General features: G+C 40.6%; 1 protein-coding gene and 1 non-coding gene across 2 annotated transcripts in view; one reads left to right on the top strand and one right to left on the bottom strand.

Moving 5' to 3' along the window:
• FAM222B (family with sequence similarity 222 member B) overlaps positions 1 to 14,374 on the bottom strand; it is a 58,131-nt gene that overhangs the window by 24,109 nt on the left and 19,648 nt on the right. The window lies entirely within an intron of this gene.
• LOC123621358 lies at positions 3,385 to 3,491 on the top strand. Its single transcript, XR_006729093.1, has one exon. It is a non-coding gene; the product is annotated as a U6 spliceosomal RNA (small nuclear RNA).

Raw genomic sequence — 14,374 nt, 5'->3', positions numbered from 1 at the left:
GCTCTTGCTCAGGCTGGTCTCAAACTCCTGAGCTCAAACAATCCGCCTGCCTCGGCCTCCCAGAGTGCTAGGATTACAGGCGTGAGCCACTGCACCCGGCCAAGCCCATTTATTTTTCATGGTAACCATCAAGAATACTGAAGGGAAAGTCTGAAAGGAAACAGCAAAGGGACATAAGAGTCATCTTCAGAGAAAGACAAACTATTTCCCTTTTTTAATCCCTCTTTCTCTGCCTAGTAAGGGTTGTTTCCAAAGATATTATGCAACTTTCTATTCGAATAACATACTAAAATTTCCACAGAGCTAAAGAAATGTGTCCCTAGTATCCTACTGATTTTAAAAGTGCCCAAACTAAAAGTTTTTTTTTGCACTTAGGATTTAAAATTCAACCAAGAGACCAGACTGCACCTTGCCAATTACTATAATCTTATTAATACAATTAGTACATATCGTTGTGAATGGCATTCAGTTCTATTTCAGTCCATTTTCCCCACCGGCAGCAGTGAACTCAAGAGTATGATCTCAGAATATAAAAAGCCATTAAGACTGCTCCTAACAGATTCCTTTGAAATATGATCTTACACAGTTCTTCAAAGGAAGGACCATATGTTACAATTGTGAGATGGAGTTTTACAATACTTTGACTTTTTGTCTTAAAGAGGTCTGGAAAGAAAAAAAACTGCAGTAGAGAAAGGGAGTGAAATGTCTCATACTGCTTATTAAAGTACATCAAGTTCATACTTCAATCTTGGGATAACTGCATCCAAAAACTGACTTGTAAGTAATTATCACCACTATCTGCAATAAGAGTTAATTGGACATAATTGAACTAATGCCCTAATCAGAGGGAAGCTGTAACTGGCGAAGAGCCCACTCCTCCTGCTCCTTCAATCTGCAAATGAAACTGCTAATGATAATTTGTGGACAAACATGAAATTGCTCTCAAGGCTTCCTCACTGCACATCAGTAACTCCAGCTAATGCCCAGAATGTTGGGCCAAGAGAAAAATCATTAACCAGTGCTTCCTTTGATAACGATGAATTTTAACAATAACCAAGCCCATTAGGGCTGAGGGTTGCTGAGAATTGTTAAATTTACCCTTGACAACCTAAGTAAAGAACTGTAGTCTGGGCCGGGCGCGGTGGCTCACGCCTGTAATCCTAGCCCTCTGGGAGGCCGAGGCGGGTGGATCGCTCCAGGTCAGGAGTTCGAGACCAGCCTGAGCGAGACCCCGTCTCTACTAAAAATAGAAATAAAATTATCTGGCCAACTAAAAATATATATAGAAAAAATTAGCCGGGCATGGTGGCTCATGCCTGTAGTCCCAGCTACTCGGGAGGCTGAGGCAGTAGGATCGCTTAAGCCCAGGAGTTTGAGGTTGCTGTGAGCTAGGCTGATGCCACGGCACTCACTCTAGCCCGGGCAACAAAGTGAGACTCTGTCTCAAAAAAAAAAAAAAAGAACTGTAGTCTGATCGCCACATCCTAGTAGTATGTACGACATGTACCCTGTGCTACTAGTATGTAATAGTAGAAAAAGACATTATGCAAGGCCAGAAGCTACTATTACACTAATAATTTACCTTCTTGTAAGAGAATCCTGGATAATCTCATTTTTTGACAGGCAAATGGCATTGTTGATCTGTCTCAATAGCAAAGATTAAATCACTTCTCAATGGACTTTGGAGTGACAGATTCCTGCTGCCTGACTCATTTACCTCCAATTCTGGACAAGAGCTGTGCCCTTTCCCCTAGAATTTAGTATCAGACTCTACTTTCAATTGTGTCTACAGCCTGAAGGAACTAAGACTCTTAAGGGTATTGTAGAGTCTCAGGAAGTCACTCTATTTTACAGCAGGGGAAAATTGTAGCCTTTATATCAACAGTGATGTGTAAAGTGGGCAGGAGACCAATACCCTAGTGAGGTAAACAGAAGGTAAAAGACAAAAGCAGGTACAAAGTGCTACCACTGCTTATTTTTGTTTTAATCTACCCAAGATAGCAATTCATATCTCTGCCTATCTGCTCTTAGGTGGTTTGGGTAAGGAGGTGTTAATAGCTAGAAATTAATGTAATCAGAACCTTTTCTGGCCTGGTGTGGTAGGTCATTCCTGTAGTCCTAGCCCTTTGAGAGGCCTAGGTGGGAAGATCACTTGAGGCCAGGAGTCTGTCTAGGGTGGGGCCACTGCACTCCAGCCTGAACAACAAACTGAGACCTTGTCTCAAAAAAAAGCAAAAAACAAAATGAAACAAAAAAACCCTTCCCAAACAAGCAGTTGGACACGTCCATTTGGTACAAGTTATTTTAGAAGGTTAAACTTCACTTTCTCTAGTCATTAAAATACAACACTCTCTGATATAAAATATGGAAAAGCCTAGAACAGCTCACCTAGGACATAAAAAATAGAGAAGAAAGCAATCATTATAGTGAGGGATCTAGAAACTGTAATACTGATAGTAAATAGAAACAGGAGTTTAGCCTGAAAAACACTTAGTAGGGATATCATTCATTCATTTATTTATTCACTGTGTACTGACTATGCATCAGCAATGTGACAATACTAGTATTGAGAATACAAATATGACAAACAAAATCTCTGATGAGAAATGTGAATAAAGTTGCTTCAAAACCCAGAGAATTAAACAAATACTTCCATGGGACAGTGAGAAAGAAGGGAGAGCAACAACAGGGTCAATTTGCCAGATTGAGAAGGCCACTACAGGCAGGAAAAGCTAGTATAATTAAAGGCATACACAGTTGTAAAACTAAATGGCTTCTTTGGGGAAGCACAGAGCGTCTGGTATGGAGAGCAGAGTGTTGGGTATATGTGCTAAGCCTGGAGATGAGCCTAATGTGTCAAATTATATTTCATACTAGAAAGACAGAATAGCAGATTAAGAACAGAGCTGAGCTGGAGTCATGGCTCAATGTTCTTACCATTAGATCGACATGAAAGTAGATCCAATACCACACAGAATATTTGTGATGATTAAATGAGATTACATTTGTAAAGTGCTTAGTACAGTGACTGTGCTTAACGAATGGTTAGCTAACTATCATTAGCTAACATCAGACTTTATCCTGCAAAAGCCATGGGGAGGTAAGGACAGGTCTTAAGTAGAGTAACATAATCAGAGGTCTATTTTAAGTAAATCTGCTGGAAATGTGAAAGACAATCAGGCTATAGCAACTTTAAGGTGAGAGATGATAAAGATCTCAACTAAGGGTGTCATAAAAGAGATGGCATAGAAAGGAGTAGCTTTATCTCTGAGCACCAGAGATCAAAAATAGGTTAATAAATTAAAGGCTGAAGAAAGGCAATTGTAAGTGAACATAAAGAACAATTTGAGCTTGTTCAACAGTGGCATAGAAATATTCAAGCAAGTGCTCGCTTTGGCAGCACGTATACTAAAATTGGAACGATACAGAGAAGATTAGCATGGCCCCTGCGATTTAAAAAAAGAAAAAAAGAAATACTGAAGCAAGTCTATGGCCATAGCACCCTGAACGCACTGCACCTGATCTCATCTGATCTCAGCAGCTAAGCAGGTTTGGGTCTGGTTAGTACTGGGATGGGAGAAATACTGAATGAAGCCAAAGCAATGACCACTCTTCAGGAATGATGGAAAAGGGTTTATTTTCAGTAGCTAAGAATTTGGACTAGATGACCATTAAATCCAACTTCCATATTCTATGATTCTAAATCACTTACAAAGGTGGTTTTGTAAAGTCATTAATAATACTTTACAATTTTCAAAGTGCTTTCACATTGACTCTCTCTCACTCAATCTTCTCAAATGCCCTATGAGATAGTTTGGGTATGTATCATTAGTCCCATTTTCACAGGCAAAGAAACTAGGAACTATACAGTATAAGAAGCTGATCTAAGGGCCGGGTGTGGTGGTTCATGCCTGTAGTCCCAGCTACTTGGGAGGCGGAGGTGGGAGGATTGCTTGAGCCTAGGAGGCTGAGGTTGTGGTGAGCCGATTGCGCCACTGCACTCCAGCCTGGGCTACAGAGTGAGACCGAGGGACACAAAAAATAGTAAGTACCTTGACTACAACCAGATTTTCTGACCCCTAGGTCTCTGCTCTTTCCACTCTCACCACTGCCTCTAATACAGTACCAGAGTTGAAAATCCATTCTGAGAATCCATCCCTCTGTGGTCAGCTGTTCCAGTGTTCATTCTCAAAACTCAGGAAATTCTTCTCCATGTCTTATATTCCTTGTTCAGGAACTTTGGCCTATTCCTTCGTCCTCTTCAAAGTGAGTAACAACTAGTCACCTATGTCCTTCCTATTGGAATGTTATAAAATGTCTGTAATTTCTCTCCTCTAGGCAAATTAATCCCAGTTCCTTAAGTTTTTTTTTTTTACATAAAGATTCTTTCCCTTAAACTAGTAAATAAACTTGGTAATTTAGTACTAGCTAATTTAGTAGCTAATTTAGTACTAGCTCCAGGAAGACAATAATCCCTTTCCATATACCCCGATTCTAATCTCCAGATAAGAGAGTACTTCTCTGATCATACCAATATTAATTGAGCATCTACTATGTAACAGGCACTACTCCAAAAGCTCAGGACTCAGCAATGAACAAAACAGACAAAAACTGCCTTCATGGTGCTTTCACTTTTACATGGTATGGGGTGAAGTAAGATAGGAGAGTCAAATAGGTAAGTTACATAAAACTCTCAGGTGATAAATGCTACAAAAAAATAAATAATGTAAGGAGATAGGAGCGTAGGGTCTCACTGTGTCGCCCAGGCTAGAGTGCAGTGGCATGATCATAGCTCACAGCAGCCTCAAACTCCTGGGCTCAAATGATCCTCCTGCCTCAGCCTCCCTAGTAGCTAGGACAACAGGAGTGCACCACCACGACCAGCTAATTTTTCTTTTCTTTTTTTCTTTTTTTGGTAGAGGCAGGATCTCACTATTACTCACGCTGGTCTCAAACTCCTGGCCTCAAGCAATCCTCCCAATTCAGCCTCCCAAAGTACTAGGATTACAGACTTGAGCCACTGCACCCACCTAGCCAATACTTCTTTAACCAGTTGCAAAGAACTGAGAGGTGAACAGATGTGGGCAGATTGAGGAGGGGTAGAGGGATTTGGCAGAAATACAATTTTAGAGAGCTATAAAATTGGTGTACAGGTTCAAGTGGCACCAGCCTCTCACTTCTAGAGGCACTAAGGAACAATCTCCCCCAAAACATACTGTGAACGATAAGAAAGACACATTTCAGTTGGGACATTTGTTCAGCTTGGAAAAAAGAGGAAAAAAACATAGCTTGATAAAAAAGCTGTGTTCCAACTTAATTTTGCCAGGGACTATGAAAATAGGTGAAGGATTTTTCTTAAAAGGAAAGGTTCCTTTTGCCTCTCTGGGAGAAACGTTCTAACACAGTATCACACTCCAATTGCACCATACCTCACAGGGATTGAATAAAGCCCAAGTACTAAAATCCTTTGTAAAGCACTTTAGTGATTGTACAGTTAACACCTGGCAGGTTAAAACCAAGATGTAAATTCTTCATTAATCTATCGGTTCCACTTTCTGTTGAATGAAAAAGGTTCTGGAAGAATAAGATAAGCAAAAGCCAAATCAGTATACCTTTATAGTTACAAAATTAATGTCTTCACAATAGTAAAACCACTTCCAGTTGAATAGCTGGGTAATGCAGAGGGCCCATTCAGGAACCCAGGAAATGTGACTTTTCCAATGATACACTGTGACCTGGGATAAGCTGCCTTTAACTTCTCAGTCTTGATACACCTTTCCTTTTAAAGTAGATTAAGTTTTATCCTTTACATAGTAAATGTGAAGATAAATAAAATGTCAATGGTAGAAGTGCTTTAGCTTTTGGAAGGAAGCAAATCTAAGTTATGACTAATAATGCTTATGCTTCTCTTCTAAAGCAATAGGGATGTTGTCTAAATCATCTCAATTCTGCAAGTGGCATAAAATCTGATTTTTCATTCAGCTCAGCAACTGAGTCTCAAAAGCACTTTGCTGAATGCAAAATATTAGTGATTGATCGTGGAAACCTTTCCTTTTAAAGCTGCCATAATATTAAACTTAGCTTCTAAATAAATAAACAAACAAACCAAGAAACAGACATTTTTCCACCAAACAGCATTTAAAGAAATCCTCAGCTTTAGGCTGGGAGTGGTGGCTCACACCTATTAATATAATCCCAGCACTTTGGGAGGCTAACTGGGGAGGATCACTTGAGGCCAGAAGTTGGAGACCAGACTGGGCAACATAGCAAGACCCTATCTCTACAAAAAAATACAAAACTTAGCCAGGTTTGGTGGCAGGCGCCTGTAGTCCCAGCTACTCAGGAGGTTGAGGCAGGAGGACTGCCTGAGCCCAGGAGTTCCAGCCAGGGCAGGAGAGAGTGAATGAATGAAGGAGAGAGGGAGGGAGGGAGGAAGAGAGGGAGGGAGGGAAGGAGGAAGGAAGGAAGGAAGGAGAAATCCTCAGCTTTAAAGTGATAACTGCTTTCCAACCTGGGTCTGGCAGAATGACTCCTGCAAAGAAGGATGGAGAGAGGGCCATCTGGCATCAATGAATGGTTGATTAAGAGAACACACAATCAACATTCACAAGGGCATCCAAGGAGTGGCCTTCAAGAAGTAAGCCCCTAGGGCACTCAAAAAGATTGGGAAATTTCCCAGGAGGGAGATGAGGACTCCAGATGTGTACACTAATACCAGGCTCAAGAAAGGCTGTCTGGGCCAAAGGAATAAGAAATGTCCTATGGCATATCCTTGTGTGGTTGTCCAGAAAACATAACAAAGACAAATATTCACCAGAAGAAGTTCTATACTTGGGTTACCTATATACCTATTACCGCTTTCAAGATCTACAGACAGTCAATGTGAGTGAGAACTAACCACTGATTATCAAATAAAGTTGTAAAACCGAAAAAAAAAAAAAAAAAGCGAGACTTACATTACTACTTTAATCACAACCTAACCATTCTAAATGGATTTCATTTCGGCCAATAGCTCTGATCATTAGCACATACAGCCCAGTATTAGAAGGGTTTGCTTTGGTAAGCCCAGTGATAGAAGAGGCGTTTGTTTCTTTGACTTGGCTACTGACAGCTCACCACATATGATGAATGATTTCCACATACTATGGGGCCAAAAGACACCAAAAAAGACAAGCCAGTACCAAAAGCTAGTTTACAGAGAAGTCTGAGATATTTGAAGCATGAGAGGAATTGGACATAAGGGACAGTCTCCATAGCCAGCCTTGAAGATGGAAGAGGCGATGTGGCAAGGAACACGGGCAGCAAGCAGACAGGGACCCGAAGTCCTACCGCCCCAGAAGAACAGAATTCTACCAACAACCTGAATGAGCCTGAACACAAATTCTCCCCTAGAGCCTTCAGACAAGAACTTAGCCCAGGGAACACTTTGATTTCAGCTTTGTAATACCCTGAGCAGAAAGTCAACCCAAGTCACACATTGTACCAGGACTTCTGACCTACAGAACCATAAACTAATAAATGGGTGTTATTTAAGTCTCACATACACAAAAAAGCTAGTTTATGTATGACTCACTTAGAAGATTTTTTTTTTTTTTTTGAGACAGAGTCTCACTCTGTTGCCTGGGCTAGAGTGCCGTGGCGTCAGCCTAGCTCACAGCAACCTCAAACTCCTGGGCTCAAGCAATCCTTCTGCCTCAACCTCCTGAGTAGCTGGGACTACAGGCATGTGACACCATGCCCGGCTAATTTTTTCTATATATATATTTTTAGCTATCCATATAGTTTCTTTCTATTTTTAGTAGAGATGGGGTCTCGCTCTTGCTCAGGCTGGTCTCGAACTCCTGAGCTCAAACAATCCGCCCTCCTCGGCCTCCCAAGTGCTAGGATTACAGGCTTGAGCCACCGCGCCCGGCCTCACTTAGAAGATCTTAATTCTCCACAGGATCTCAACACAATTAGTTAACAAGGGTGCAGTCTCTTCTGGAGCTGGGATGTCCACCTTTTCCTGCCCTTGGCAATCAGAGCTCCAGGTTCTTAGGCCTAGGACTTATAACATCAGTCCCCCTGGTTCTTGGGCCTTTGGCCTCAGACTGAATTACACCATCAGCTTTCTCCATTCTTGAGTTTGCAGACGGCATATTTTGGGACTTCTCAGCCTCTATGATTGTGAGAGCCAAGTGCCAAAACAAATCCTCTCTTATGTATCTATATATCCTACTGGTTCTGTTTCTCTGGAGAACGAAACACTGATTTTGGTATTTGGTATTAAATAAAACAAACTGTATCAAGGACACTAAACTGAGCTGAATTTTTCTAGGTCCAGTACTGAGTTATATATTACTTTTGGTGATTAAGGAACTAAGTGTAATACAAGCTCTTGGCTATCTTGCCTTGCCTACTGGTCAGTCTAATGATGAGAGAAAGAAAACAAATCTCTAATCAGTTTGTTCAGCTAGAAAATCCCAGTTCAAAAGTAGAAGCCAGTCTAAGCATGGTGGCTAAGTGAGGTGAGGCAGGAGGTGGGAAAATTGCTTGAGGCCAGGAGTTGGAGACCAACCTGAGCAAGAGGGAGACCCTGTCTGTACAAAAAGTAGAAAAATTAGTCTGGTATGGTGGTGAGCGCCTTGTAGTCCCAGCTCTTTGGGAGGCTGAGACAGGAGGAAAACTCCAGCCAAGAAAGGAGTCTGAGGTTGCAATGAGCTATGACCCCACTGCACTCTAGACCAGGAGACAGAGCAAGACCCTATCTCCAGAAAAAAAGTAGAAGCCTGGCATGGTGCTGCACACCTATAATCCCAGCTATTTGGGAGGCTGAGGTAAGAGGATCACTTGACCCCAGGAGTTCGAAACCAGCCTGGGCAACACAGCAAGACTCGATCTCAAAAAAAAAAAGGGCCTTGGGAATTTCTTTGAATTGATTTTACCTGTCTATTCTTTGCCTGCTTACCCTTCTGTTTCAATATTCAAAAACTCACCGTATTTACTGATCAGGAATGAACCCTTAACTAGAGATCTGCTCATACCTTGGCAAAGAGTTCTACTCTTACCTGTTCATCTAGGCTGCAATGCAACAAACTCAGTCTATGACTAAATTGGATCTAATCAGCCCAGTACTCCCTTCCTGGGATCCACCAGCACCAAATATAACAAAACTTCAATTGGTGGCACATGCTTGTAGTCCCAACTACTCTGGAGGCTGAGATGGGAGGATTGCTTGAGCCCAGGGGTTCAAGCCCAGCCTGGGCAACTTAGCAAGACCCTATCCCTAAAAAAAAAAAAAAGAAAGAAAAAGAAAAACAGTTAGCCATCATACCTGGCTAATTTTTTTGTTTGTTTTTAAAAATTTTTTTGAAGAGACAGAGTCTCATTATGTTTCCCAGGCTTGTCGTGAACTCCTGGACTCAAGCAATCCTTCCATCTCAGTCCACCTGAAATGCTGGAATTATAGGCATGTACCACAGCACCTGGTCTCCTAAAAAAATTTTTTATAAAAATTAATCAGGTGTGGTGGTGCACGCTTGTTGTCCCAGTAACTTGGGGGGCTGAGGCAGGAGGATCAATTGAGCCGAGGAGTTCAAGGCTACAGTGAGCTATGATCGTGCCATTGTACTCTAGCCCTGTGGTCCCCAAGTCCTGGGCTGAGGACCACTACCTTCTGTGACCTGTTAGGGACCAGGCCACAGAGCTCCTCCCATCCCTCCATCCCTATCCATGGAAAAATTGTTTTCCATGAAACAAGTTCCTGGTGCCAAAAAGGTTGGGGACTGCTGCTCTAGCCCAGCAAGACCCTGTCTCAAAAAAAAAAAAAAAAAAAAAAATTCAATTTGGCCTTTCCTTCATATCACTACTTTTATTCCTCTAACACCTCATCCTGAACGTTCTTCTGTTGACTGATAATAGCATCCTGGTCTTTGGATTCCCTTCACTAGCCAAGAAATAAAACCAGCTTATCAGGGTGGAGATAGGAAAATTTTAAAATCACTTCAAATAGGGACTCCTGAAAGTTCTTGGAGAAAATAATTAAATACATTAGAAATCCAGAGATAGAAAAAATTCAGAGACCTTGGCTCTGGGTCCAGCTTTACTACCAAATCACGAAGTTATCTAGACATTCACAGGGCATTAGTTTTCCCTACCTCAGAGAAATGCTGAGACCAATGAAAGTATGCTTATTTAATTCACTGGATAAAAATTAACTCATCCAGAAGTAAAGATATTTCTTAATAATGTAAATGATTCTTGGGCTGAAAAAACTCTTGTCTTAACCTTTTACGAGTTGTTATATAATTATACCCTACATCATCACATTTAATTTCCAAGTGTAATGTGTGTTCAAGGTACCAAAGAATTCCTTTAAGCCAGGCCCAGACCTTTTCTTTTACCTTATATATTTATGGATAATGAAATCTCTAAGCAAAATTCTAAGATCTGACCCAACAAAAGGACTGTCCAGTGTTCACAGAATACTAACATATAGAACAAAGTGAGGAGGAAGCAAAAGCCCGGATTCTAAAAAATAAATGAACAATTTAAGAGTCTGGTTTAAAACAAATAAACAAAAAGATGGGTTAAAAGTCTATAACAGAAAGGTAACTTTGTTCTGAATGGCTCTAAAATCCTGTAAAGTGTGCAGTATCAAATTTGGTCTAGGTAATTAATTCAGTGGACTCTTCCCTTTTCATTCCCAGATTGAACAGCCCTGAGGATAATCTCCCTCACTCTCCCAGGGCTCAGTTGGAAGATTCATTATTTATGTCCTCAATTGTTTACTCTTTCCTATTTTTCCATCCATCCAGGCCCAAGGGCAGTATCATCACTGGCCTATTTCCAAAATGAATGTGTTAGCTCACTGCCCTACTAGTTACAAAACTGAAAATAATCAATCACTGTGGTATTTTAATATTGGGGAATAACTCCACCTATCACTGATCCAGGAGAGAAGTTAACAACAATGCCAGCCCAGGTTACCAAAGCTCAACTATCTTGGGTTAAGTGAGACCCACACATCATTCTAGTCCTTTATTTTGAGCCACTGAGCAACATATAGATGCACATCCAACAAGAATTCTTAAAGGCCAAAAAGAAAACAAAAAACAAAAAAATAAAAAACAAAACAAAAGAAAGAACAAACAAAAAACAAGGGAAAAGAAGAAAAAGGCCAGTATCATTAGAAAGGCAGCTCTAGCCCTAAGAGCAGACTAGTAAACTATTGAGTATTAAACTGATAGAGATGCATTAGCCTAGCAATCATTCTTTGAGAAGAGTTCAGTAACTAACTCAATGGTAATTAATTCCACATCTTTATCTGAGTGGTAAACGGATTACAGATGCCACCGATTCCTCTACTCTCAGGATTCAGACCCATAGCAAACAACTTCCTCAAAACATTCAGCTTCCAAGAGTCAAACCCTGGGGGATGGGGCAGTGCTTAAACGCACAAAAAATTGTCTGACACCAGGCTGACAGAGCTGAAAAGCTAAAAAGCTGAAAACTACCATCAGCCACATCTCCATATGAATGCATTCATTGTTTCTAAATAAGTCTCTCACTTTGAGAGCTGCACCCAAGTCTTTTTTGCCGCTGATATTTTCTCACCTTGAGTAAGCTTTTCCCAATTCCAAACCTTACAACTCTCAAGCTGATTATTATGAGAATCAAGCAACACCAAGGGTCCAATATTTTCCTTCACCTTCTCAAGGGGATCATTTTATACTTCTGGTGTGAATGGGGGATTAGACTTGAGTCTCCCTTTAGAGAGAACACAGGACCCTTTTTCTTAGCATTTTAAGCTGTGACTCAGAAATAAGTAGGAAGGATAAAAACAGATTGCTAAAGAAAATTAAACCAGTTACTTTAACCTCAGCAGCATTATGTCCCCTCAACCTAAGAGATTATGGGAAGTCATGGCTTTGTATAATTGTTTCCTTGCAGAAGACTAAATTTGAGGATTTCCATGCCCCTTAAATGTATTTGGATATCAGTGTAGATACACCCATGATTAGTTCTATACATAGCCTATTGTCTCCTGGGAAAAATTCTTCAGGGAACCCCAATCACTAACTACACCATGCAAAATACTGACTTCAAAAATCAGTCAAGAAAACAGAAACATAAAAAAATAAAGTGATCAAAGCGTAATATAATTTTATAAAGCTATATTAACTACTCACCCATGGGTAGAGAACAAAAAAACCACCTGAGATACCAAATAGGGAGGCTACCTGTTTTTAGTAGAAGCAAGTTAAAGTGGCCTGGACTCCAAGTGATTTTTTTGTCACTTCTCCAGGTTGCTCTACCTTAGACATCAAAGTGTATTAGGTTTGTCAAGGTTTCCAATCAGTAATTTTTAGCAGTTCACTTTCAGTAACAAGTTAGGTAAGACAACACCTGGGGGATCCTCTTTCCATCCTCATTCATTCATTCATTTATTGTGAGGTAGGGTCTCCCTCGGTCACCCAGGCTGAAGTGCAGTGGCGCCATCACAGTTCACTGCAGCCTGGAACTCCTGGGTTCAAGCCATCCTCCTGCCTCAGCCTCTCAACTAGTTGGGACTACAGGCACACGCCACCACACCCAGCTAATTTTTTTATTTTTTTGTAGAGACGGAGTCTCACTATATTGCCCAGACTGGTCTAAAACTTCTGGTGATCTTCCCAGGAGGCCGAAGCGCTGGGATTACAGGTGTGAGCCACCTCACTCGACCTCCCTTCCAATTTAAACATGATTCACAGAGCCTTTAGGGACAAATGGGTAATAAACTAAAAACCCAAAACCTAGCACAGGATTACTATCAATCTACTTTTTAGTAACATTTCTATACTAAGGGTACTTGAAATTTATTTTTTAAAAAAGTATATGATCCCTATTAGTTTCCACAACTGAGATGGTTCCCAATCCTATCACCGCTATTCTTTATAATACTTGCTTTCACCCCAAATTGTTCCTGATTGGTTAGGCATTCAATAAATCAATGCAAAGAAAAATCATTAATCCAGCTAAAACTGTAAGACAGCTCCAGCGTATCAATTCTGTTTTCAAAAGTTGACTCCATGCCAGGCACGGTGGCTCACGCCTATAATTCTAACACTCTGGGAGGTTGAGGCAGGAGGATCACTTCAGCTCAGGAGTTTGAGACCAGCCTGAGCAAGAACCAGACCCTGTCTCTACAAAAAATAGAAAAATCAGCAGGGCATGGTGGTGTGCCCCTATAGTCTCAGCTACTCAGGAGGCTGAAGGCAAGAAGATCACTTGAGCACAGGAGTTTTAGGTTGCAGTGAGCTACAATGACACCACTGCACTCTAGCCAGGGTGACAGAGAGAGACTCTGTCTTTAAAAAAAAAAAAAAAGAAAAGAAAAGAAAGGGTTGACTCCAGTTAGAACACTTTGGAAACTGAATCTGGATTACATGGATAAACTCTGAACCATTTTAATTAATATTTACCAAAGTATTGTCCAAAAAATGATATTCATCCCTTCTGGTATGGTAGTTCTTTGCTAATCACCATTAAAGTAAGCTTGGTCCAAACATCTTTAGTTGAAATGCCCAGTGAAAGCAAGGGTACCAGGAACACTGCCACCCAACACACATACACCCTTTGTTTCTAACATCATAAATTTTGGGTTTTCTATCTTCAATTGATAACATTTCTCTCACTTTAAAACCTATAAACAGATTCCCGATTTTGGCTGAAGAGATTCACGTCCTTAAGAAAGAAGGCATCTGTAAATTGTAGAAGCAAAGGAAATCAAAACAGATAAATATTGTTTAAATTGTAAAGCTACAGCCACCCAAATTCATAAAGTTTGGGGAACAGAACCCTTTAAAAAAATAAACGAATCAAAATTCATCTGGATTTTAAGTTTGGTTTTGTTTTTTGACGACAGAAACTAATCCCTCTGAAAGTCTATGAATATAAGAACTATATTGATGGAGAAACAGCTAAGACTTTTTAAGTTTCATTAACAGCATGGTAAGTTTGCCAGCTTTAGCCAGGTTTCTCCAACAGAGCTGAGCTACCACACAAAGCCAGTGACAATGTACTCAGGGAAGAGACTTTAGCAGAGTTAATAGCTCACAACTATCAGGATTTCCTTTAACCACCATTTGATGGGGGCTGCTCCCTCTTTACACTAGTACCTCCTCTCCTTTCAGATTGTTATTGCTGATTAAGGCAGTCCCAAGGAAGAAAATGGTGAAGACGCCTTAATGGACACGGATGCGGTACAGTTCCAAAAACCCACTCCTCACTCCTGGCTTGCCTTTATTTTTATTTATTTTTTTTTTTTTTGCGGTTTACTGAATCAGATACCACACAAAAAAGGGTTCATCTTTTCTTCTCTCCGCATTTTACTATGCGACCGACATCGACACAT

The sequence above is a fragment of the Lemur catta genome, chromosome 15, assembly GCF_020740605.2.
Source record: "Lemur catta isolate mLemCat1 chromosome 15, mLemCat1.pri, whole genome shotgun sequence".
Taxonomy (NCBI): Eukaryota; Metazoa; Chordata; class Mammalia; order Primates; family Lemuridae; genus Lemur; species Lemur catta.
Note: the sequence above shows the minus strand (reverse complement) of the source record. Positions and strands in the feature narration are given on the sequence as shown.